Source organism: Nannospalax galili, unplaced genomic scaffold (assembly GCF_000622305.1).
Source record: "Nannospalax galili isolate Female #2095 unplaced genomic scaffold, S.galili_v1.0 scaffold43, whole genome shotgun sequence".
Lineage (NCBI taxonomy): Eukaryota > Metazoa > Chordata > Mammalia > Rodentia > Spalacidae > Nannospalax > Nannospalax galili.
In genome coordinates this window covers 3,295,962-3,320,751 of record NW_008353342.1, presented here as the reverse complement: position 1 = coordinate 3,320,751, position 24,790 = coordinate 3,295,962, and the positions used below count along the sequence as shown (strand labels likewise).

The 24,790-nt window shown below is 43.9% G+C and overlaps 1 protein-coding gene and 1 long non-coding RNA gene across 8 annotated transcripts in view; both read right to left on the bottom strand.

The window, feature by feature from the left end:
- LOC115067250 overlaps window positions 1-1,333 on the bottom strand; it is a 7,419-nt gene extending 6,086 nt beyond the window's left edge. The window contains exons 1-2 of the long non-coding RNA XR_003846677.1: window positions 1,220-1,333; window positions 691-732 (exon numbers count right to left, since the gene is read on the bottom strand). This is a non-coding gene — a long non-coding RNA (uncharacterized LOC115067250). The remainder of the gene's footprint in view (window positions 1-690; window positions 733-1,219) is intronic.
- Window positions 1-24,790, bottom strand: part of Svil (supervillin) — a 217,013-nt gene that overhangs the window by 131,064 nt on the left and 61,159 nt on the right. Inside the window, exon 1 of one of the 7 annotated variants that reach the window (XM_017802571.2) lies at window positions 13,676-13,693. The exons of the other annotated variants lie outside the window; for them this stretch is intronic. The gene's annotated coding sequence lies outside the window, so the exon portion shown is untranslated. Of the gene's footprint in view, window positions 1-13,675; window positions 13,694-24,790 lie in introns of those variants that run through there. 7 annotated transcript variants of the gene reach the window in all.

Below are 24,790 nucleotides of genomic sequence, written 5' to 3'. Positions count from 1 at the left end.
CCTTTTTTTTTTTTTTTTTGGTCATCCATGTTTATATTCTATTATATTATATACTTCATTTGTTTAAGAATACATGCTTTCAAGACCACAGAAGAAATATTTCCAACAGCTTGTGAGTCACAATTGATGCCTGTGTGAGAAAAGTAGAGGGATGTGAAATTCAGGATTTTAAGTAATTCATTGGGTTGTCAACTCATCTGCCAAAATGATTTTGTTCAGTTAAAAGCAAAACTAACCAGATGTATGACAAATATTTACAGTCTGGGTCAAGAGTGTTTATCTTCAGCAGTTAGCTTTTAAAACAAAAGAGCTTTGACCAAAGATGAGCTGAGTGAGGGCAGTTGCAGCTGGCATCCAGCATGAGGCCCTTGCTTGGATAGGCCACCACTTCGCCTCCACAGTAACAGGCCAAGAATACAGATGATGAAGTTTATCTTTCCATGACATTGTCTATTTTTAAAGACCAGTGCACACACATATATAATATGATATGGTTTCCCTTAGAAAGTCTGAGCTGCCAAATTATTACAACACTTCTAATTTTAAGTTTGAGTTAACAAACACGAAAGAATCAAACCTCAGGTTTGATTTTAATTTTTGCTGTACTAAAATTAAGGTAGACTGTCATACACTCATTTTTCTCATTACCTGGAGCAACTACTTTATTTTTTAAAATGTGTCAGTACATACATTTCTGGTTAGTATTCATCCCCATGCACATGTTCATGAAATCTGGAGAGAGAGAGAGAGAGAGAGAGAGAGAGAGAGAGAGGATATAACATAGAAAAGATTACCAAATTATTAACATCATCAAATAACAACCCCTTTCCATAGACTATAGGGATGCCTTGAAATCAGATTCCATGTTACAGCATATAAGAATTTCTTAAAAAAAAATCATTTTTAGAATTAGCATTACCATATAAGCTACCAGTAAGGTCAGCGTGTCTAAACTTTTGACACCACAACACAACGCTATCATCTACAAAGTTTACACCCAAGAACCACAGAATAGGGTTACAAAAAAATTGTTCAAAAAAACCTCACAATATTTCAAGTAAGTTTACAATTTTGCATTGGGTTACATTCATAGTTATCCTGTGGTTCATGTGGCTCATGTGGCCCATAGGCCGCAGAGTTCTCATGCTTGAAAAGCAGACTTGACCTATACGTGTTTTTTAAAATGATCTTGGCCTCCATCAAAACCAGCCCGACTTACAGATGTCCATGGCTGTGCTATGTCTTGGCTTGTTAGCTGCAGATGACAGGAAAGGCAGCAAAAGAAGAAGATAAGAAAACAGGAGAGAAACAGGGAGAAACAGAAAGACAAGGGAAGGGAGAGAAGAGAAGAAAGGAAGGAGGAAAGAGGAGAGGAAGGAGGAAACAGGAAGGAGGGGGAGGCGCAGAGGCGGTGCCTTATGGTGTCTCTAAATACTCACCACTCTTTCCACACACCAAATAAGGCCAAGTGCCAACTCAGAGAGTCAACTGCTTGGTTATTTTAAAAAGTCCATCAGTTCAACAGCTGGCCTGGAGTGTTTGTGATTCTCAGTCACTAATCCATTTAAATCCACTTATTCATCGGCTCTGGATGCAAGGGTTAAACCTAGGAGGGGAGGAATTATCCCTACCTTTTAATTTCACATACTCGGCAACAGGTCACCACATTCTTTTTAAGAAACGGGTCTTATACTTCTGGAAAAACATGCACTCTAATCTAGAAAAGAAAGGCAGCAGAGGATGATCTTGCCTCCTGTATTGCTTCATCTGTTATGTAGACAGGAGGACAGGTGAGATGCTCAGAGCTAGCAAAGCACTGTGGGAGTTGGACCAGTGGTGGGAAGGCTAAAATCCAAGGGAAATTACCTAGGGAAGGCAACTAGGTCCAAACTCACAATGGCTATAAAGCTGAGTAGCTTAGTGGGGAAGGACACTCTAGGCTGAAGGCTGCATTGCTCAGTGAGTGGTAGGGCCCTTGTCTAGCATGGGTGGGGCGCCAAGTTGAATACCCAGCACTGAAAAACAAAACAACGTTGGGGGAGGTAACAGTACTCAGAACAGGAAAGGGGCTGCCAGAAAAGTCCATGCCCAATATATGAAGGAAGCAGCTGCCGGCAGGGGAACCCAGACAAAGACAGAGAAGAAAAGATTACTAATTCATTGACTTACTCTAACAAGAAATAACAGCTGCTTCCCACAAATATATGAGACCTAGAAGTCAGATTCTATCCACCAGGCTTCCAAAGGACATCAAGACGGTCCCTGGGCTGTGGCCTCTGTCAGAGGTGAGGATCACAACCTTGGAAGTTTGGCTACACAGCCATCCCAGAGTCTTCTGGATCCTAGTCAGTCCTCAGTCTGATGTTCCTACACTGCCCAAGAGTTCCATCCTCCTCTTATGCAGTGGGTTCACTTTAGTAATAAAGGCTATGTGTAAAGCTAAACTCAACTCTTCTCTCCTCTTCTTCCCTCCCCTCCTCTCTCTCTTCTCTCTCTCTCTCTCTCTCTCTCTCTCTCTCTCTCTCTCTCTCTCTCTCTCCCTCCAAAAAACAAATATACATATTTCAAAGCAGCAAAGATGCATAGAATTGTAGGCCAATATCTCATTTGCAGCTGCACAAGCTCAGGGGCAGTGCAGTATCTGCATCAACTAAGGATGTTGAACATTTTTGAGCAAAACATTCATACACATAAAATAAACACTAAATCAAAACAGTGTTTTAAATCACTGGTCTGAGTGACTCAGTGATGAACACATCACATGGCTGCCTCTCACTGCCATCAACACCCAAAAGCACCCCAGTCATTCACATCACAGCCCTGGCTTCCCTAGAACATCTTCAGCTTGTAGCCACAGCTTTAAAAAGCTAAAAGCAAAAACAGACTGAAGATCACGTCAAGCAATCTGCCATAGAACCCCATGACCTTCAACCCAAACGTGAGATTAGAGAGGAAGAAGAAAGCAGACAAAGCACGGGTAGTGGAAGAGTTAGGGACGACTCGGTCCTCCACCCATGCCCTTGAATTCGAAGGGTTTCAGGCCCTGTGAGGCAGGTGTGAAGGATTCAAGTCAAATGCCATTAACGCTGATGAGACTTTTGAATGCACAAACACATGCGCTGGGGGTGTATATACTTGAATTGGTAGGAAGGATGGAGAATTCTCCAAAATGTTCCCCTGATATAATAAAAACTTTCTAAATCGGACATCAGTTGCTCAGGAATTAAAGTCAACAATCAACAAGTGGGACCTCATTAAACTAAAAAACTTCTGCACAGCAAAAGAAACAACCAAGGAAGTAAAGAGAAAACCCACAGAGTGGGAGAAAATCTTCACCAGTGACATACCTGACAGAGGTTTAACATTCAGAATGTGTAAAGAACTCAAAAAACAAAGAATCAAGAAAACAAATGATTCAAAAGTTGGCTAAAGATCTAAACAGAGAGTTCTCAAAAGAAGAAATAAAGATATCTAAGAAGTACCTTAAAAAGTGTTCAACATCCTTAGTAATTAGGGAAATGAAAATTTAAGCCACTTTAAGATTTCATCTTACCACAGTCAGACTGGCTAAGATCAAGAGAACAAATGATACTAAATGCTGGAGAAGATGTAGGGAAACCTACTGGTGAGATTGAAAACTCGTGCAACCATTATGTAGAGAACTCTTAAAAAACTAAAAATGGGGGCTGGAGAGATGGCTCAGTAGTTAAGAGCACTGACTGCTCTTGCAGAGGACCCAGGTTCGATTCCCAGCACCCATATGGCAGCTACAAACCGTCCTTAACTCCAGTTCCAGGGGAATCCAAAGCCCTCTTTTGACTTTTGCGGCATTGCACCACATGGGTGCACTCACATACATGCAGGCAATACACTCAAACACATAAAATAAAAATAATAAATAAAAAATATAAGCCAAAAAGGAACCTACCATATGATCTAGTTATACCACTCCTTGGCATATACCCAAAGAACTCATCCTACTGCAGAGATAACTGTACATCCATGTTTGTTGCTGCTCTTTTCACAATAGCTAAGAGATGGAAGCAACCTAAGTGTCCCTCAATTGAGTAGATAATAAAAATGTGGTACATTTATTCAATGGGACTCTATTCAGGGTAAAGAAAGACAAAATCCTGATATTTGCAGGTCAATGAATGGAACTTGAAACTGTTAAACTAAGTGAAGTAACACAGACTCAGAAAAACAAATGATGTATAGGCTCCCTCATTAGCACCAAATCCTTATATGTGAGTATGTATCCTGATGTAACTGCAGGAGCCAGGAAAATGGAAAGGAACCAGAGAGGTAAAGTGAAAGAAGGAGCCTGAGAGAGAAGAACAGTAGGAGACAGTGGTTACCAGGGGAAAAACGGGGAAAATGGGGGTATTTAAATGGGAGGAGAAGAGGGAGGGCTATACAAGGAACCATGGGGGTAAACAGAAAGGAGGAGCTCAAGAGAAGGGGGACCATAGGAGACAGGTATTATTAAGGGTAAAATGGGGTACTTTAACTGGGGAGGGAGGAGGGAGGGTTAGACAGAGAGAGAGAGAGAGAGAGAGAGAGAGAGAGAGAGAGAAATAATGTTTAGCTGGTACAAAAAAATAGAGAGAAACATATCAGTTCAAAAGCCTACTGAAAAATTACACACACAATATCTACATGAGTCCATGTGTGTAGCTGAAGGCTACATAACAAGAAATAGTGCCAGACAGGAGAAACCTCCCTTCTAGTTGTTGGCCAGAGTAGTCCAAGAGACTCCCAAAACTACTCAGGCTATTGCTACAGCCCTTGATGGCCTCCTAGAACTTGAAGGTCTTGTCCTCTACCAGCCCTTGTAGCCAAGGCTGACCTTGAGTTCATAATCCTCTCACCTTGACCTCCCAAGGTCTAGGATTGCCTAGCTGCAATTGCCAGATGTTCAAGTGTGTCAGGCAGCCACCTGTGGCCAAGGCCACACTACAGAACAGCATCAACCGGTCATCACCATCAGCACAGACTGCTCAGTTCTACTGAACAGCCAGAACCAGACCCACTGTGCTCTGACCTTGACTCAATGGGCAGATGTACCCCTGGAAAGAATTGTGAGGGTGACTGGGAGAGGGCCACACTCTGGGGAGATAATCAGAGAACAGCAACTGCAGCCTCTGAGTCACAGCCCCTGTAAGAAAAATGAAACAATGGGGCCCCTCACTATTTATTAAATGAGCTTTCTGAAAAAGGAGCATTTCACAGAGTCTGCCGGAGGTATTCTCACCTTTCACAGCCTGATCACTTTGCTGAACAAAATCACCCCTTACAGTGTTCATCTGAAACACAGTTTCCTGCCCTTAGTGTCTTCCTTTGTTTAAAAGATTGATCTCATTCAAGGTGGACATCACCTGTGATGCGCTCTCACAGAGAGATGCTTCATGCATAGAAATGAGCTCAGAAAACTCCTATTAAAATACCAAGGAAATTTGTTCTCAGATCTTAGAGTTACCAGCTGATTACCACTGTCAGCTCAGTGCCTGAATAAGCTGTAATTTACTTTTAATGAAATAATTACGTGGTGAAGGACAAATGTTGAAGTGTTTATAGCTCTATGAACCAAGCAAGCCCTTTCAACATGTGCAAAACTAAAATTTAAACTACTAATAAGACAACATAGACAGGCAGGGAATGTATGTGTTTGTATAGAATCAGTGATAAGAGGTTACCAGAAGGGTTATTTCAAAAAGAAAAATACACAGAAAGCCTCTAGACTCAAAAGTTTCTGTTGTAACCAGATTCTGACTCTACTACTGATATACAGTCGTTTATCACAGGCTACTGAACTCTTTCTAAAATCATTTCAAAATCTTGAGGAACATAGAGCCTTCTGATGCATGCCTGTAACCCCAGTTTCTTGGGAAATTGAGGCAGGAGTATCAAAAGTTCAAGGTTTGTCTGGGCTACAGAGAGAGTTCAAAGCTAACCTGGCAATTTTGAAAAAAATTATTGCATTTTATTATTTATTGATTTGTGTGTGTGTGTGTGTGTGTGTGTGTGTGTGTGTGTGTGTGTGTGAGTTTGTGGGGACCAGTTCCGGGGGGGCGCGTGGGGAGGTCGGGTGTGTGTGTGTGTGTGTGTGTGTGTGTGTGTGTGTTTGTGTGTACAAGTTCCTTGGGGGCTCGTGTGGAGGTCAGAGGACAACTTTTGGAAGACAGTTCTCCCTTTCCATCATATGGGTCTGGGGGATCAAACCCAGTCCATCAGGCTTGGTGGCCAGCACCTTGACCCTCTGAACCCTGTCATTTTAAAATTAAAAAGAAGGCTGGGGATGTAGCTCAGTGATAAAGCACTAGTCTAGCACATGTAAGGAATTAAGTTCAAGCTCCGGCACTACAAAAAGTGAATAATAAAATCTTCAGGCAAAGCTATTTTTATCTTTAATTTTTGGTACATTTAATAAAGCATTGAAACAAAGTCAGAAAGATGTGGATTCGATGACTTATCTGTCACATCCTGGTTGGATGAGATCACCATCAACCTTCTCTCAGTAGGAATCAACATTTATGGATGGTATTTTATGACAGCACAGAGAAAGGATTAAAATATAGACAGAAAGGGGTACCTGACTTGTTCTTGCCTACACAATGCAAATTTTTTTAAAAAGCTCGTGAACAGAATGAGTATAAATTATAAAGGAGCAGAACTTCAGAAGATAGAAAATGCAGTCAGGCATGTGGATAGTGAGCAGATACACACTGTAAAGGTGTGCAATGAGATATTTTGGTATAAAAGTCACAGAAATAGAGGAATAGTTACTGGGGTGGCAGCCACAGGGAGATGCTGGTCAGAGGCACTACCTGCAGTTTCAAGTCTGTTCTGGAAGCCTGTGTACCAAGTACAGATTTGTGCTGCTGCAGGGTTCAAGATCTAGAACCTTAGCAGGTGTGTTAGCATTTCCTTAGGACTCTGCTCCTGGAAGATGGGAGCTGCCTCTTAGCCAATATGCCCACCAGCTCCTGGCACTTATAAGTACTCAGAAAATATGGGTTGATAGTGAGTGGTCCCAGGCACTGAGCTACTAGGCCTAAAAGGCAGAGAGGCCCTTAAAGATGAGCCACCATCATGCTATGAATAAGAAAGCTCTGCGTATCTCAACTATCCGGGTGGAGTTTGCTATCCCCACATCAGTATTTCACAGGAGGATAAAGAAACAAAAGTCTCAAATATAAGGATAAATCAGATTAGAGAAAAGAAAGTTTGAGTATTTAAATGTACACAAAAGGTACTGCAGGAGCTCAATCTGAGAAGACTTTCCACAGTAAAGGACTGGAGAGGGAGGAGGGTGACCAAGTAGGCAAAGGAGGAGTGGGCCACACACTGAAGAGACACAGCGAAGGGCAGGAAGACAAGATGAAAACCTCCCTCTCAGGTCCCTTCTCACTTCCTTCTGCACCCCCTCTTCCTAGAACCACTACATTTCAGACACCAGTTCTTCCCAGGAAAGACCAAGTCTTTTCAATCTCTAAAACTCCTGTACGACAGAATCCAAATGTGCAGAAGGAACCTTAGAAGTCTTCCTATGCAACAGGAAGATGCCAGTGGGGTACATGGTGAAGAACCACAAGGCTGGCACAGATCTCTCTACTCCAGCCACGACCCTAGGCAGTCCTGGTGTCAAACCCCTCTGATTTCAGGTGGAAGCTGGAAGTACCCTGGCTTCTTGGGACTGGGGACCAACTGTGGGGCACCATGTGTGCAGGCTGACATTTGCCTGCTCCTCACTTTCCACCCTCTGCTCCGCAATCTACCTTTTCCCTAACAACTCCCTTTTGGAATATTTAACAACAGTCAACTCCCTGTAAGCTCCAGCAAGCCTTTGGGTACTGATAAAAATTCAAATAAATAAGGTTTGTCGGTGAGACTCTGTTTCAACCCCTGCCCCCCGCCCCAGGCCTCTCTCTGTCTCTGTCTCTGTCTCTCTGTCTCTGTCTCTGTCTCTGTCTCTCTCTCTCTCTCTCTCTCTCTCTCTCACACACACACACACACACACACACACACACACACACGCTAGGCTCTTCTCCAATGAGAGCCTCCAGTGTGGATGAAACACATTGAATGGTAGTCATCCACACCTCTAGCACCACACATTTCTTATCTAATCGAAGAATTTTTAAAATATTCAACATTTTCAATAAAAAAGTATGATATCATAAAGATAAATGACTGTGTTTGTTTGGCTAAAGTGAACATCTGGTAGAAATTAAGACCACAAGCATAATTTGGAGAACAATCTACTTCTTACCAAAACAACTAAGACTAAGTTTTTATTTTATTTTTCATTTGCATTATGTTTGCTTTTGCAGTGCTGGGACTTGCCCACACTAGACAAGTGGTCCACCACTGAGCTACACCCCAGCCCCCAAGCCTTCTTTTCTAGCTTGATTCAAATCTATATGATGATTAGCTAAATTGAGAAACTGAGGCATTATTTGCAAAACTCAAAATGCCATTTTTTCTTTGTGTTTTGTAACAACTGCTAATGACATGGATGAGACAGACCCAGCTGAACTTCATGACCATCGACACCCTGCAAGATGAGATTAGCTGACATTCAACAACAAAATTCTCAGACAATGTATATCCAAGAAGCACTAAAGGCTTCAATGGCTATTTAGCTCCCTTACACTACCTCTTAATTCAATATATTTGAAGCTACTGAAAGTCAGCTCCTTTCCTACTTGGTTTGGACCAGAGTGTTTTGCTTTTGTGGAGTATATAACACATGTGTAAATGAAATGGATACATTTTGTATTTTTCGTGAGATGGAGTCAATCAAATTCCATACATTTCAGATTGCAGAATTCACTTAGAATGGTCAAATTTCTGAAACCTTAAAAGCTGTGAAAATATGCATGTGGTTTTTCTGTTCTATGACCACATACAACAGAGAGGTCAGAGCACTTTGAGGCCACACAAGTGGACCATGGGGATCAAAGGGCTCTAGTGGGCACTGAGAATGACTGGTCAGGAAAGAAGAGAATACAGGCTAGAGGTCAAGGGAGCTTTATTTAGGATGGAAGAAACCTGAGTCTTTTCCACATGAGGAGAGAGAGCCAGGAGGGAGACAGAAGTTCAAAGTCAGAGGAATGGGGGCTAAGCATTCAGGAAATAAGTGGGGAAGGACAGCACTGAAGACAGGGCAGGTTCTGGTCTGAAGAGTGCACCTCTACCTCTGGGAAGCCCTCTTTAACCCCCTGGCCACTTGGAATCTTCCAACCCTGTGTGTCTGCAGAAAGGTCCTCTTGGCCTCAGATCCAGCCTGTAGGGCCTTTCTTTCTCTCCCTCCCTCCGTCCCTCTGTCCCTCCCTCCCTCCTTGCCTTCCTTCTTTCCTTCCCTTTCTTTTCTTCCTTTCTCTCTCCCTCTCTCTCTCTCTCTCTCTCTCTCTCTCTCTCTCTCTCTCTTTCCATCCATCTGTCCGTCTGTCTTCTCCTCCCCTTCTCTCTCCCTCTTCTTTTTCAGGCAAGCTCCAACACTGAGCCCCACCCTAGGCCATGTTTGCTAAGTCTGGGTCCCACCGCAGCTGCAGCCTTCTGAGTCAGAACCTGCTCTGTCCGTCTACAGTTGCTAGTTTGAACCTAGCCCTTAAGCTCCCCAAAGCCCTCTTTAATGGCATCTGGAGATGCCTTTGGGAAGCAATCAGGTCACACAGGTTCCCCATGTGAACTACTAAGTTAATGGAATATTTTAGAGTGGATCTGTCGTAAGAGGACACATTATGTGGCAGGCACATTTGCTCTGTTTCACCACATGAGGCCCCACATTGCCTTGGGACCCTGTGGAACTCCTAGTGGTGAGGAGACCTTGACTTGATGCAGCCTCTTGACCTTGGACTGTAAGAAATATGTTCCTTTTCTTTATAAACTACCCAGTCTCAGAAAGTAGTCTAAGATGACTGGTGATTGCTATTACAGTTTGAATTGCACAGGTATTCAGGGGTTATGAGATCAGATTGGTCTGGGTTCAAATCCAGATGTCCCCCATTCCATTGCATGTGCCCCTGGACAAAACTCTCTGAACCCAGGTGTTTCTTTGGTAGAATCACCACACTGAGGATATGTGCCTCAGGAGCTCTGAATGACGTGATATGGAGGGAAAGGATCCTAGAGAGGTCTTCACTCTGCGACACTGGATGGACAACATGTGACTGCGACTGTGTGTTGCTTCCAGCCTGAGGCGTTACCTCCCTGTCTGAGTCTCTACAGAAAATGCAGTCACTGAGGACAAGTGTGCACTATAGCCTTCTGCATCCCCAGCATCAAGCCCAGAGCTCTGCACAGGTGAAATGTCCAGGAAACAGTGGAGAAATGAGCAAATCCGGATTTTGACATGGTATGTGATCCCAAAGCAAACAGCAGAACTGTCCCCTTTACTGTATTTACACAAAAACCTGCTAGGCACTGAGTTAGAAGCCTGTTTGGGATTAGGGAATCAATTTTCAGAAGAGAGTAAACAGGCTAGGACCAAAACGCATAGCTGCCTCCTTCAAAACTGCCTATACTAGGGAGTGTCTCTACGGGATAGAGACCTTTCTGAACCACATCAAGGTGCTGCCGTCCCCCAAGGTCAAGAGTGCAGCTCCCTCACAAGATGTGTTACCTGAGACAAAGCCTAAACCCCGGGAAAAGTACCCAGGTAATTTTCTTCCTTTCAGTCAAGGCTCCAATAAGGAAGAGACTCTTTTGCTGGATACACCTCAGTTTCCTGTGTTGGCATAAGTATGTACCCAGAAATCCCATTAGGCTCCTAACAGTAAGACAGATCTTTCTGCATGCATATTTAAATGTGAGAAAAAAAAAGGCAACAAAATATAACAGAACCACCTGTGTCCAGGGTGAATACTATACACAAGGGCCTGAGCTTCCAAAAGGCACAGCTAAATTATGCCCAGAAGATGCCACAGGCCATTACAACTCAATCCACTTCAAACCACTCACATTTGTGGGGTGGCCACTTGGTAGGGTAGCAAGGGTACTGAGCCCGAAAGCCTGTTGGGCACGGCCCTAAAGAAGGAAGGGGTCCTACCTAGAGTACAGGCTGGGGTCAAGGCCCTGGAATAGAAGCAGAGAGTAAGAGGACACTCTGGACTTAGCTCCTATGATCTCACCTCCCTGGCAGGGGAGGTAAGGCCACAAAGCATTTTGGAAAAGAAGCCGGCAAAGGCCCAGTGGCAGAACGGACCCTGAGGGTGACGTTGAGGACTCTGGTAGTAGCACTGGGTAGCAAGGAACATGAGAGTTCCACCTTTGAGGAGTGACATGTCAGAGTTCTGTTTACAAAGACCGCTCTGACCTGGGACTGGACACAGGAGGAACTGGGAGCAATGGGATTCACTAAGGACAAAGCAATAACAGGTCAAAGACAAGGATGGTGAGGAGACAGACACAGAGGCCTGGGGAACCTGCAAGGAGAGGAGTCCAGAGTAACCAGTCAAAGGCGACAAGGTTCCTGGTTCGGTGACAAACAACGAAGCCCAGAACTTTCAGGGAATTCTAGCTTGGGAGATATTCCTGGTCCTGGAAAGCCCCTCCCCTAAACCTCCCCTAGACCATTTAAAAAAATTTTTTTTTATTTTTTATTTTGTGTGTATTAGTGTTTTGCCTGCATATATGTAAGTGTACCCATGTGTGCAATGCCTGCAGAGGCCAGAAGAGGGTGTCTGATCCCCCAGAACTGGAGTTACAGATGGTTGTTAGCTGCCATGTGGGTACTGAGAACTGAACCTGTGTTCACTGCCAGAGGAGCCAGTGCTTTTAACCACTGAGCCATATCTCCCACATTCCCACCCCAGACCATGTTTTAATGTAAAATGTTAAGGAGTGTCCTAAGGGGTCCAGACAGCCTGACCCCGGGGACACAATTTTCTATTCATCAAACCAGGATCTATCACTCAGAAAAGGCTGCTGGCCCATCCCCTAACTGCTCATGGCCCTGCCTACTGCAGCTTCCCTGGCATCCTGGGAAAATCTGAATGCACTTGCAAGTCCTCAGTTGTAGAACATTAAATGTCCCCTGGTGTGGTCAAAGATGTGCATTCTGCATTGCAATTCAAAGTCTTCTCGAGGTCTCGAAAGTACAAAGATCAAAAAGTATTTGCTGGATGAAGGGCAGCTGTCCACCATGGGCTGGGGCTTTAACCAAACTTTACTTTGAAGATTATGCTCTGGGCACAGTTCAGCTGAGCTTTAAAAAGCCTTTCCCTGGGCATTAGCTAACAAACATCATCTTGTCCTGGAAGGAATGGTGTTAGTAATACACCTCTCTCACCACTTTTTGTCTCCATTATTTAAAGGGACTTAGTCCTAGCAGGGCTCTTTGAGAGCTCTTCTAGCTTGATGAAAAGAGCCCTCCAACCCCACCCCCCACCCCCGCCTGGAGTGGGAGCAGAGATTCAGACTATAACCTTTCTCAGCCTGGGGTACCACTCTTGGCCAGAGTAATGCTGTAAGCACTCATATAGCATGCAAATTAGGCACTGACACTCTTTTTTTTTTTTTTTAAATGAGACAGGGTCTCATTATGTAGTCCTGGCTGGCATGGAACTTGCTCTGTAGACCAGGCTGGCCTAGATCTCACAGAGATCTGCCTGCCTCTGCCTCTTGAGTGCTGGAATTAAAAGCATGTGCCACCATGCCCAGTAGGCGCTGACACCTTCCAATGCCAGCAGTCGCTACTGGGAATCTATTTCACCAGCAACTCTGTTCCTGTGGAAGAGCACAGTGGGCTTCCCCAGTGATGTTCTTCACTATAAATATTCTGTTTTTCTACCTGATAAAAATAATTACCATGCCTGACAAAAATAATTACTACTCATACGTGTTCATGTGAGTCAGCACAAGTAAACAACTCCCCCCCATAGCAGCACACGTCAAATCCAATCCACCTTCCTTAGTCTACATTTCACCACTATTCACCAAAAAAAATCACCAAGTTAAAATACAGAGACCAGAGCTCTCTCATTAAGGATTTAAAAGGCTTGCTGTCACAGTTTTCTCCCCTTGGAGAATTTAAAAGTGAATTACTATTTGAAATCTAGAACCTCAAGTGAATTTTTCCTTCTAAGATTTTGGAACAAAGCTATTCTAAAAGTGAAACCTGAGGGTAAGTAGCATTGGCAAAGAATCCTTAAAAACAGATTAGACACAGAGTCACTGGAGAGTTGTAGTTTTATATTAATTAGTAGTAGGAGTGAGGGCTGGAGGTAGAGCACATGCATAGTATGCAAGACCCTGGGTTTGATACCCAGCACTACAATGAATAGATAAGACAGGTAGACAGACAAACAGGCGAGAAATAAAATTTGCTCTTCTTCACCCCACACTTGTGAAGTGAGTAAAGTATTCTGTATTGGGAATAAGTTCAAGTGCTAAGTTTTAGACAGGATGTACTTAGTAACTTACATTATTAATCAATTAGTAATAAACTTCTGTGTTATAAAGCAGGTCCTTTTGTTTTTAAGAAAAGAAAGCCAATCCTTCCAAACCCCTAAAATATGCCCCAGGGTATCCACAGGAGTAAATGCGGTAACTAGCAAATCCTGGCAGGAATGATGCCCAGGGTAAAGTCAACAACTCCCAGGGAGCATGCTCAGACAGGCTCTGAAAAAAAACAACTGCATCTAGATGCATAGAAAGGTTTTTCACTTACTTCAAATTTCTGTGTGATCCTCGTTCCTCTAAGTGGAAGGGGGGGGGGATCACACGCAATTCCTTATTGCTCTAATTAAAAAAATCAAAACATGCCATATACTCTAACCCGGTTTTGGGTGTCCTTGAGTACAGTCTCTTCAATGAATACTACTTTGAAAGTCTAAACAAAAAGTAAAATCTCCCAAGTTAGCCCAAGTGGCACTGTACAAGATCGGCAGTCAACAAACAAGGCAAACTGTCTCTATCAGCATCGGCGATGATTCACAGCGGGGTAAATTTAGAACGGTGCTTTCCAGAGGGCGTTGAGATTCCAGGTTTGAGAAAAAGGTGAAGGCTACATCCCCAGAGTTTCTCTGAGAAAAGAGCGCCAAAGTATTAATAAAAAGAGCTTTCTCTTCAAAGTTCCCAGGCCCCTGGTGTCTTCTAGGCTGCTCCTGCCCTGTCTGGCCTTGGCGGAGTCATCCATTACTGAGTAAATCCACATGAAATCTGAGGACGCTTGCCTGAGGACACAGTTGGAGGCAATGTGGCAACTCCACATGGGACCAGCCTTTTATGGCTTGAACTAGAGAGGCCTGATACCAGCTAATGGACCAGAAATAGCTCTTGACACTCAGAGAGCCCATCAGCTGTTGTAGGAGGCCTGGCCAGCAGCCACATACAATGCAGCTCAATTGTAGCACTGTCTCTGGATGGTTTTATAGAGAAAATAAAAAGACAACAGCAGTCTGCTGAGCAAATGACAATACAGAATTGGAGAGGGAAACATGCTTCTAACTCTAGGTTTTAAATTAAAAGAAAGAACACAGAGTCATGGATAAAGCTCAGATCCTGGAGCACCACGCGAGTAGATAGATGCACAGGTCAGTTTATGGATGATGCAGCACACACAGTAGCATAGGTCTTCACAAGGCGACCGCTGTGTAGCTCTGTGCATTGCTCACCACCGCCTATCATCAGAAAAAGACATCCTCAGAATACCTGTGCTCTAAGTACTTTCTCTGAAGCAATGCAAATACTGTATTTAAAACCCAGGTCAATCCTCCCAGTCAGCAAGACCTAGCTAGCTAGGGTCACTGTTTCCCTTCAAAAGCAAATATATCTTACACATTAAAAACAAAAACAAAAAAAAAAGAACAATTATTACCACTTCTTAAACGGCCACTTACATTTTTTGAACACTGAAACTGAATATTACAACCTCATTTACAAAAGTACTTACCACAGTAAGTGCCTCTATTGTCAACAAAGAGAACTGTGGGTCTTAATTGTCTGTGATAGCTTCAATATAAATCACAAAGCTCATTAAGCCATGAGCTGGAGCAAAGCTGAATGCTGTATGGGGCCTCCAGCTGGTATGCCTCTGAGAGTCATGTTCCCAGACCACCAGCTGCATCATTCAGGAGCTGGAGACCTGAGAACCAGGGTCTGAATGCCTGTCACTAATTAACCCTACAGGACAATGCTCACCCCTAAATGGATGACCCTTGGCCAGGTGAAAAGATGACAATATTGTGGTGTCGTTCAAAATACTAGATGAATGCTGTCACCACAAAGAGAGGAGGGGCGTTGGTGATGATAGAGAAGCAACACTGATTTCATCATTAAAGAACATACACATGCATCAAAACACCATATATGGCCCTATTAATATGGACAGATTTATGTTCCAATTTTTTTAAAAAAAGGATGGCAGATTCCCTGAAAAGGTATGACAATCGGTCATTGGCTTTATGCCAGTTTTTTTAGGAGTTAAAAACAATTCGTCAAGCCAATTTTTAACTCACTTCCAGGTGACAGACTGTTTTTCTGTATGACTTCTGTATCTAATTTGTATTCCATTCCTCATCCTATTTTCCCTCTGATAAATTTATTGTTTCCCTTGTTTTTGTATTTATTTTTATCTTGTTTTATGTGTTTGTTTACGGTGTGTATATGCTGTATGTGTATGTGGTATATGCCTATGTGTACATGGGTGCACACACCCATTTGCACACATCTGGAGGATAAGGAGGATGCCCAGTGTCTTCCTCTATGGCTGTGCCTGACTGATAGGGTTTCTCACTGAACCCAAAGCTCACTGGTTCAGCTAGGCTGGCTGGGTCCTGGTCTGCCTGTCTCTACTCCTCAACACCAGGCTTGCAGGCACCTGTGACTATGCGCCGCTTTTATGTGGGTGCTGAGGATTCTAACTCAGGTCCTTTTGCTTGCATAGCAATTGCTGTTATTACTGAACTAATTCACCAAATGGTTTTGGTTTTCAAGACACGCTGTCAATACGTAGATGAGGCTAGCCTAGAACTCACTATGGAACCCAGGCTGGCTTGAACTGGCAATCTTCTTAGCTCCGTGCTGAGATTAGATGTATACAACTAACCCCAGCTTATTTCGTGTACATGAGCAGCCACGGGCTTGCTCTGCAGCCCAGCAGGGTAAAAATAAATAAAAACTCAAAATAGTTGACTATCTGGAAAACAGGAGAAGAAAACTGGATCACTGCTGACACGATAACATGGGCTTCTTTCCTAAAAAAGATCCAGCGCCACTAAGCAGACATTTAATTTCTGTTTGCCTCTGAACTGCCACTCGCTGGAGCACCAAGCAGTCCTGCCCTGATGGACTCTGGGTGTGGGCAGATGTTCTCAGTCTCTTCATCCTTTCTGATTGTGATTATCTGCATCCTGGTGATTTCTAAGTGTACAGTTCATTTAAACGCAGTCTTAATTTTTTTTCTATTGAATTCAGAAAACACCTACTATACTACTTCTTTTCACAAAATATTGTAAGAAAATGTGAAAATCAAATATTACAAATTAAAATTAACAGTAAGAACTGATTTTTGCTGGACTTGAGGATTCTTATGAGCCCTGAAAAATAACTATTTCACACATGCTGTCAGTATTGTGACAATATTGTACTCTACTGCTCTAATAGCTGTCATATCAACTTTATTATGACATCTAATCTGCAATGGCATAATGCAAGAACCAGAACTGTTGATAATAAAGTCTCTAAAAGAAACGCAGCCACCTTCTATGATAGAGTTTATGCCAAGAATGAACCTATGGAAAACAAAATGAAAACTATAGTTCACAGTCATTCCAAAGGAAGAAAAATGTTAAGATGTGAACAAATGCTAAAATCAGAAAATGCTGATGAAAAGCAACCAAAGCTACTGCAATAAATCAGTAGACGTGTGCCATGTTCACAAATGAGGGACTTCAACCCAGTAAAGACATCAATGGAAAATTGTCTGTAAGTATTATGCAATTCCTATCAACACCAGGAAAGAATTTCTGTCTTGTTTTAAAATTTCTATTAAAAGGCAAAGGCCATAGAAAAGCTAAAATAATCTTGGACAAGAAAAAAATAAGGAAGAATTAATCCTGTGTTAAGGACTACAGTTCAGCTATAGCAATCAAGCCAGTGTGGCACTGACAAAGGGAAGGGCATGACACACACCAGTGCCTGCTTCCCCTTAGCATTAACTGGATACAACCAAGAGTCATTTGAGAAGAGGGAGTTTCAACTGAGGGCCTTCCCAGATCAGACTGGCCTGTGGTCATGTCTGTGAGGGGGTTGTCTTGATTATTGAGTGATGTGGAAGGGTCTAGTCTATTGTTGGCAATGCCACCCTAGGGCAGGTGGGCCTGGGCTGTATAAGAAAGCTAGCTGAGCACAAGTCAGAGGGAGAAAGTCATCAAGCATCATTCCTCCACGGATTCTGCTTCAGTTCCTGCTCTGACATCCCTCACTGATGGAGTGATCTGGAAGTATAAGCTAAATAAACCCTCTCCCCTCCAAGTTGCTTTTGGTCATGGTGTTTAACAAAACAGGAAAGCAAACAAATAGAACACTGATGTACAATATAGAGCCTAGAGATGAGCCCACACAAATATTCCTAATTACCAGAGCAACTGGACACCAACAGATAAAAGGAAAATAAAAGAATCTAGTCTTAACTGTGGTATATCCACAACATGAACGATTACTCAGCACTATAAAGGAACAAACTACTGATACATGCAACTTCTAGGAACTAAGCTGAGTAAAAGTCAATCTCAAAGTGTCAGCTATCAGGTTATGATCTCATTTATATAACATTCCACAGATTTGTATAAGATTCCACATTGTAGAAACAGAGGTGATGAAGCCAGGCGTGGTAGGCCACGCCTTTAATCCCAGCACTTGGGAAGCAGAGGCAGGTTGATCTCTATGAGTTCAAGGCCAGTCTGGTCTACATAGCAGTTCCAGATCAGCTGGGGCTACAGGGAGACCCTGTCTCAAAAAGACCAAAAAAATAAACAGAGGTGATGAGAGGCTAGGGATGTGGGTACGTTGGCTACAGGAGGAAATGAGGGGGATGGTTGTTATGGAACTCTCCACTCTCTTCTGCACCAATGGCAGTGTCCTCATTGGAATCCAGCTCCATAGTTTCCTAGATATTCCCATGGGGGACACTGGGTAAGGAGCTGAACAATCTTTTTGTACTGATCCTCCTTTATTCCTCTTTATTTTTCACTTACTCAGTGCTGTTTACATGCACCAGCGAGCACATGTACAGACCAAAGGACTCCTCCCCTCACTCTCCACCTCGTTCTCTCACTGAACCTGGAGCCTGCAATGTTTTGGCTAGGCTGGCAGCCGGAAAACCCCAGGGATCCTCCTGGTTCACCCCCGAGTGCTGGGGCTACAGGTGCCTGCAGCCTGCTTTTCACATAGGTGCTGGGCATTGAACTCAGGTCCTGGGGCTTGTGCAACAAGCACTTTAACCACTGAGCCATCTCCCTAGCCCCTTTAGTATTAATTCTTAAAACTGTGTTTGAATCTGTAATTATTTTCAAGTTAAAATTTTAATTACACATTTTCTCCAACCCCACCCTCAGCTCCAAAACAAACCTTTTTCAAATGAAACTTCTAATACAACTTATCTGTGTACAGGCTGCTTACTGTAGTTGTGACAGATTATCAAATCTGTGTTAAGAACTTCAAATTGGAACTATGTATTTGGCCCTATCAATGTGAAAATCGGACCCATATTAAAATATTTGACTCAGAATAAGAAATGGAAAGTAATGTTTTCCAGTTAAATATGTCTGCTTAGTGAGTACATGAGTTAGCAGGTTGAATATCCTCCAAAGCATTCAGACCTTCAGTCCCTGGGATGGTTCTACTGGAGGATGCTGGGAGCCTTTAGTAGGTGGAGCCTGATGGGAAGTGCTTGGGTAATCATTAAGGGCATACCCTCCATGGGATTGCAGGATCTTGGACCCTCCTCTGCTTTCTAGTTAAGATGTGAGCCGTCAGGTCTATAGTCTCACCTTGCCATGAGCCCCAAGTATGGGTGCTCTGGATCATGGACTGGAATCTTCAGAACCATGAGTCAAAATAAACCTTTTTCTGCCTCAGGTATTTCACTATAGTAACCAGAAGCGGATCAATACAGCAGGTAATATACATTTAAAAGAGCATGTGTCAGACCTAGGGCCCTTCTAATAATAGAAGAGGAGATTCCTTCAAATTCCCTGAAGATTATGAATCATCAAAACCTCACACTTGAGAAATACCAAGAAAATAGCTTTATGAAAAGTGAAGAGAATGCGTTATCTCAAAAGTTAATGTCATTATAAATATCAAAGAAAAGTTGTACACTTTTGTTCTACAGCCTTAGAGGCCTCATTCTTGAAACCAAGAGGACATTACAATGGCCCGGTCTTCCAAACTGTAGAAGAAGCCGACTGTCCTCACGCAAGGGGGCTACTGAACTTCTGCAAGACTTTCACTTTAGGAGCAAAACATTCTGGGGAACAGCATACAATGCCTAGAAGAGATGAAACTCTCCGGCTCCCTGCAGGGAGTGGGGAAGATAGCTCAGGGATGCGTCCCAGTTTCTCTCATCTCTGGTACCCCAAATCCCTTCTAAACCCCTTTCGGGTCTACCTTGCTTCATTTCCTCAACACTTATCTCCCACAAGCCCGGTCTCCTTTTGCTTTCCATCAGTTCACTTGGCTCTGGCTCCTTCTCTGGAGAGTCCTTTCCCAGCACTAGTTGAAGCCAGCAGCTGTAAGTCAGCCTCTGTGAAATCCTCTTCAGTTGCTGCGCTGCCTCTCCTTCCTCTCCCCTCCTTCAAATGTCTACAGAGTTCCCAGGATTTGAACTTTGGGGGTCTTACCTGTCTTCTCTTCTACCACACCTGAGGTGGAATTCAGGTTGTTGCTGAGTCCCAGGAGCACAGAATACCAGGATCTCTTCCAGGAACATGAAACTCAAGATAATGTCACACACATCATTTCTGACTGTGGAAATTGATCTGTTTTTCCCAAATGACCCCAAGACCTCACCCCTGCAACTTAGTTACCCAAACCAGAAGCCAGGGCCACTCCTCACTGCACAGTCTCAGCACCTCCAGGCCTTGCTGCCTGAACTGTCTACTTCCTCCAAGCAGGACCATTATGGAAGCCTCCAGCCTCTCCTCTCCCTCACAGCCTGTCTCAGACCATCCAGTCTGCTACTCCAGAGCAGTCATTAACAGCTTCTCCACCCAGGCTACATCCTGACCAGCTTCCATTTTCAATGTGGCCCTGTCAGGAGCTGCCCCCACCAGACAGGCAACGGTTCCCAGTTTGCTTGGGAATTAAATCTTCTGAAGAAAAGATTAACAACATCTTTGCATAAGTACTTGTGAAATGACATTAGAACTAGAGATAGTCTCTTCGTCGTAGACTGGGAACAGATGATTTACCCTTATGATGTTCCAAGAAATTGCTCTGGGTACCATCCAACATAGTAGTATTGGCCGAAAACAAAAACATGAGAATGGATGGTCTACTGGGTACACTGCAAAGTTCCTGGGCCCTTTGCCACACCTCCACTACCCCCAGCAGATCATGCACACAACCCTGAGAGGCTACCCAGGCAGGCCATCCATCCTGCTGTGGCAAGGCTCTTTCTGTCTCTTAAGAATGCCTTTCTTTTCTCCTCACTTACAGAGCCCTCATCATCCTCCAAGATTCAGTTGAGCTCTTCCCTCCTTGCTGAAGGGCAGGGAACTCATGATCTTGTATCCTCAGAACCCAACTAGATCAGCTGCTCCATAAATGTGATAAGTGTTTGTGATTTGAAGACAAAACCAGCATCAAAAGAACTTGCAATTACATTCCTCCCTTTCTTCCCTCAATGCTGGAGATCCTTCTTTCCTCCTTCCTCCCTTTCTTTTCTTTATTTTGGTATGCATGTGGATGTGTGGATGTGTTTGTATGGGTACAGGTGCATGTGCTCATGTGTACACATGCATGTGGCAACTAGAGGTCAACCTTCGGTACCATTCCTTGGGTGTCTACCTTGTTTTATGAGACAGGTTCTCTCCTTGAGACCTGAGGCTTACAATTAGGCTGGGCTCTCTGACCAGTGAGCACCAAGGATCCTCCACCTCCCCAGCACTGGGACTGAGTGCAGGCTACCTCACTCAACTTTGTTACATGGCTTCTGGAGATCAAGTACATCTCCCCCACCCAGAGATCTCTTTTTAATGCAGCTACAACATTCTTATCTTTTCTTGGGATTCATCAATCAATGCATGCCTCTAGAGTCAGAAGGAAAATGACAAGTTGGCTCCTCAGTTCATAAGCAGGAAATGAATGAGGTGGGACCGGCCCAAGTGTTTCTCTGTGGCAGCCTCAGTCGGTCTCATCAATCCACCCCTTGTTCTGAAGTAACATTGGTGCTAGATGAGAAATGGGAAAGCAAGGCCACAGTACTAAAGCTTCTGCCTTCTGCAGAGTGCTGCTTTCTAACGACAATGAAATTACTGGAAGTCTTTGAAAGCTGTTCTTTTCCCGGGGTAAGCGTCTACAGAGCCAGGGCCTGTGCTCTACCCTAATTTCTGATGTGACAGGACAAGTCTCAGAATCATTTCATTTTTTCAAAGAGCTTAGAGTTTTGACAGGGACATTGTGTGGTCTTGTGTGGTCTCCCAGCATCTACATATATGCACCGGTATAGGCCTAAAACTGTGGCCATCTGTACCGTAAGCAATTAATTTTGCTTGTGAGTAAATTTATTTAAAAGAAAGAGGGTATTATTTTCAGTAGTAATGTTTTTCAGTTAATATTCCCATTCTTTCAGTCATCGGTCAGTTAATCTATGGAGTCTGTCTGTCTGCCCTCCCTTTTTAGAAAGTTTCTGGAAAACTTCAGTGGCTTTAGATGAAGATCTTTTGAGTTCCAGGGTCATTTGTAAGTCAGTGGGTTGAACTTAAGACACAGTTGATTCTTGCTCCCAAGTGGCAAACTCCAAAGCAATGGGTGTAATTGCAAGGCTCAGCCAAGACAGTGCTGGCCTCATAGTCCAAAAGAAATGGGAGTCTGCCAAGGGTGAGCCCGGACCCGGTTCCACAGACCCAGCCTCCCATTTGGCTGAACCAGCATCACATTCCTGGATACCAGGCTCAGAGTCTTACAAGTAACCAGAGATGTACGAAGTGTGACATGCTCCAGTTAGGCTATTATACATCTAAAAATAGGGAGTTTCTGTTGCTCTGAAGCAGTGGGCATGGCAGAACCCCAGAGGTTCTTGTCAAGTAAGTCAAGCGCTGAAGGGCAAAACCAGATGTGTGAGGCTTTCCCACACAAGCAAAGATCCACAGGCCTTCTCCTTTGCATGCAGTTACTAACTTACTACACACAGCATCGCAGTGATTTCCTCTGATGGCCCTCGATACCAACAAGGAATGGCCCATTCCTGTGCCTGAGTGAAGAGCATGATGTGCCCATGGTTCTTCTCAAGGGCTGCCATGGAGAGGCAGGAATCTGTGCTGTGTTCCCGAGGAGCATCCTATACACTGACACATGGGGAGCAGAAGGGCCTCCATGAGCATGCTCTCAGAGCTCCACACAGCTGTAGCACAGGAGCACAGGATACGCTCTCCAGCCTGTTGAGGGTTTGGGCTACACTCTTTCAGAAGTGAGTGAGAGGTCCACTCTGGTGATTTAAAGTCCAATAAGCCTGTAACATGGAGTACTGACATTATGGTAATTTCACAGCACTGGACCTTCAATGGCATAGTAATTCTACAGCACTGGACCCTTTACGATATAGTGATCCTACAGAGTTGGGCCCTCCACAGAAAGGTAATCCTACTGTGATGGATCCTGTATGATACACTAATTCTACAGCACTAGACCCTTCATGGCACAGTAATCCAACAGCACTGGACCCTCCACTGTGCACTCATTCTGTGGCACTGGATTACCACATCCTGTATGTCTGTGGTTCTGGCTTGGCACCAGGAATAAAGCTCCCAAACAAATTGAGGAAAAGAAAGTAACGGAAGGATATGAAAGTCAACTGAACAAGTTTAGCTTTGTCAAACATGTACTTCATGTTCTTAGGTTTCTCATTTCCCTGCCATTAGTGAAAACTGGTTTGGATCCAGGCACTGAAAATCATTGGCCTGGATGAACACACCTCCTGTGGTTGCATTCAGTACTAAAGAACCAAAAAACCTGTCATTCTCTCACAAAACACTGTCTCAAATTCCCCCAAAGGAAAACCACAACAGCTTCCAGGAAAGACGGAAAAGACTAAGAAAGGGAGGGGGTCCAAGGGAAATGGAACCTACAAGTCAAGTGAGAGGAAGGAAGGGAAAATTAGCGGACAGGAGTGAAAACAAAAGCTAGGCCACAACACACTTCAACTGCTGACGCCTAAGGATCCAGGACAGCAGCAGACCATCAGTTCAGAGATCTGGCGTTGCTTGTCTGATCCCAACATCAGGTGATTTATTCATGAACATGCATGAACATCAACATAGGATTGGCTAGAAAATGTGCGGTCCTGGGTTATCAGTAGAAACCCCCATTGTGTGTGACCAAGGAAGGTAGTTAATAAGCAAATATATTTCCTAATGATCATGGATACTCTGAGTTCCTCCAGGCATGTTTAATTCCTTACTATGGCTCTTTTTCCCACCATGATTCATGGCCCCACCATGACACAGGCTCATGAAACATGAAACATGACTTCTGTGGGAACAGATATTTCTGTCTGCTCTGTGGTCTGCTGTTTGTCTCTGGAGCCTAGGATAGTACCTAGGATATATGTTCAATAAATAGTGCTGAAATAATGTAAGTTCTAGGTCTGAGGCAATAGCTCAGTTGGTAAAGTGCTTGCCATAAAACCATGAGGACCTGTACCCACAATAAAGCAGGGCACAGCTTGGAGCCCCAGCACTAGGAAGGTGGAAGCAGGAAGATCCCTGGGGCTCACTACCCATCCAGTCTAGACTAATTAGTGAGCGCCAGGTTTATTGAGAGACCTTGACTCAAAAAGTATGGTGGAGAGTGACAGGAGGATATCTTATGTCAACCTTGGCCTTCCACAGATACAGATACAGACACGGACACACACACACACACACACACACACACACCTATATGTTCTATAGAGAAAGTATAAAACTCTAAGTTTTCTAAAGACTGATTTGCTCCTCGTGGTGCCACAGTCCCCAACCTTGTGATCAAAACCCCTGCTGGCTCTGGGCAGATGACTCCATGTGTCTGAATTAGTCTGCCTCTTTCCAAAGTGTCTCTTTGGGGGAAGAGTTCTCTTACTTTAAACTGTGTCTGTTTTAGTGTGGGGCTCCCTGGCTCCCTCTGTACAGTCTTACCCTGTAGGCTTGACATTGCTTATGCAAATCCACTGCATAGGGACCATACTCAGTGGAGGCACAATAGCCTTTATGGAAAGCTATTTGATGCCATAAGCCCTGAAGGCAGATTACTTTACAGAGAGGCCCTGCCTAATGTTTTCAGATGACAGCCAAGATGGCAAGTTTACTCCTTTCCCCCCAGAAACACAACACTGCTTTCTGTACCAACAAGTATTAATTGAAATCCCTAGTGGGCAGTCCAGGATATGAAAATTACAGTAAACTAATCTTGTTGAGGAAGAAGAATGAATCATTGTTACAGGGTCGGACAAAGAGCAAAGTGATTAATGCCAGGCAGCCCCAAGGTTAGGGACCAGGATGATGGTTCCCCACGGGCCACAGCCCAAACAGAGGGGTCCACCAGGCCAAACATCAGAGACAACATCCTAGTTTCCATCCTGGGG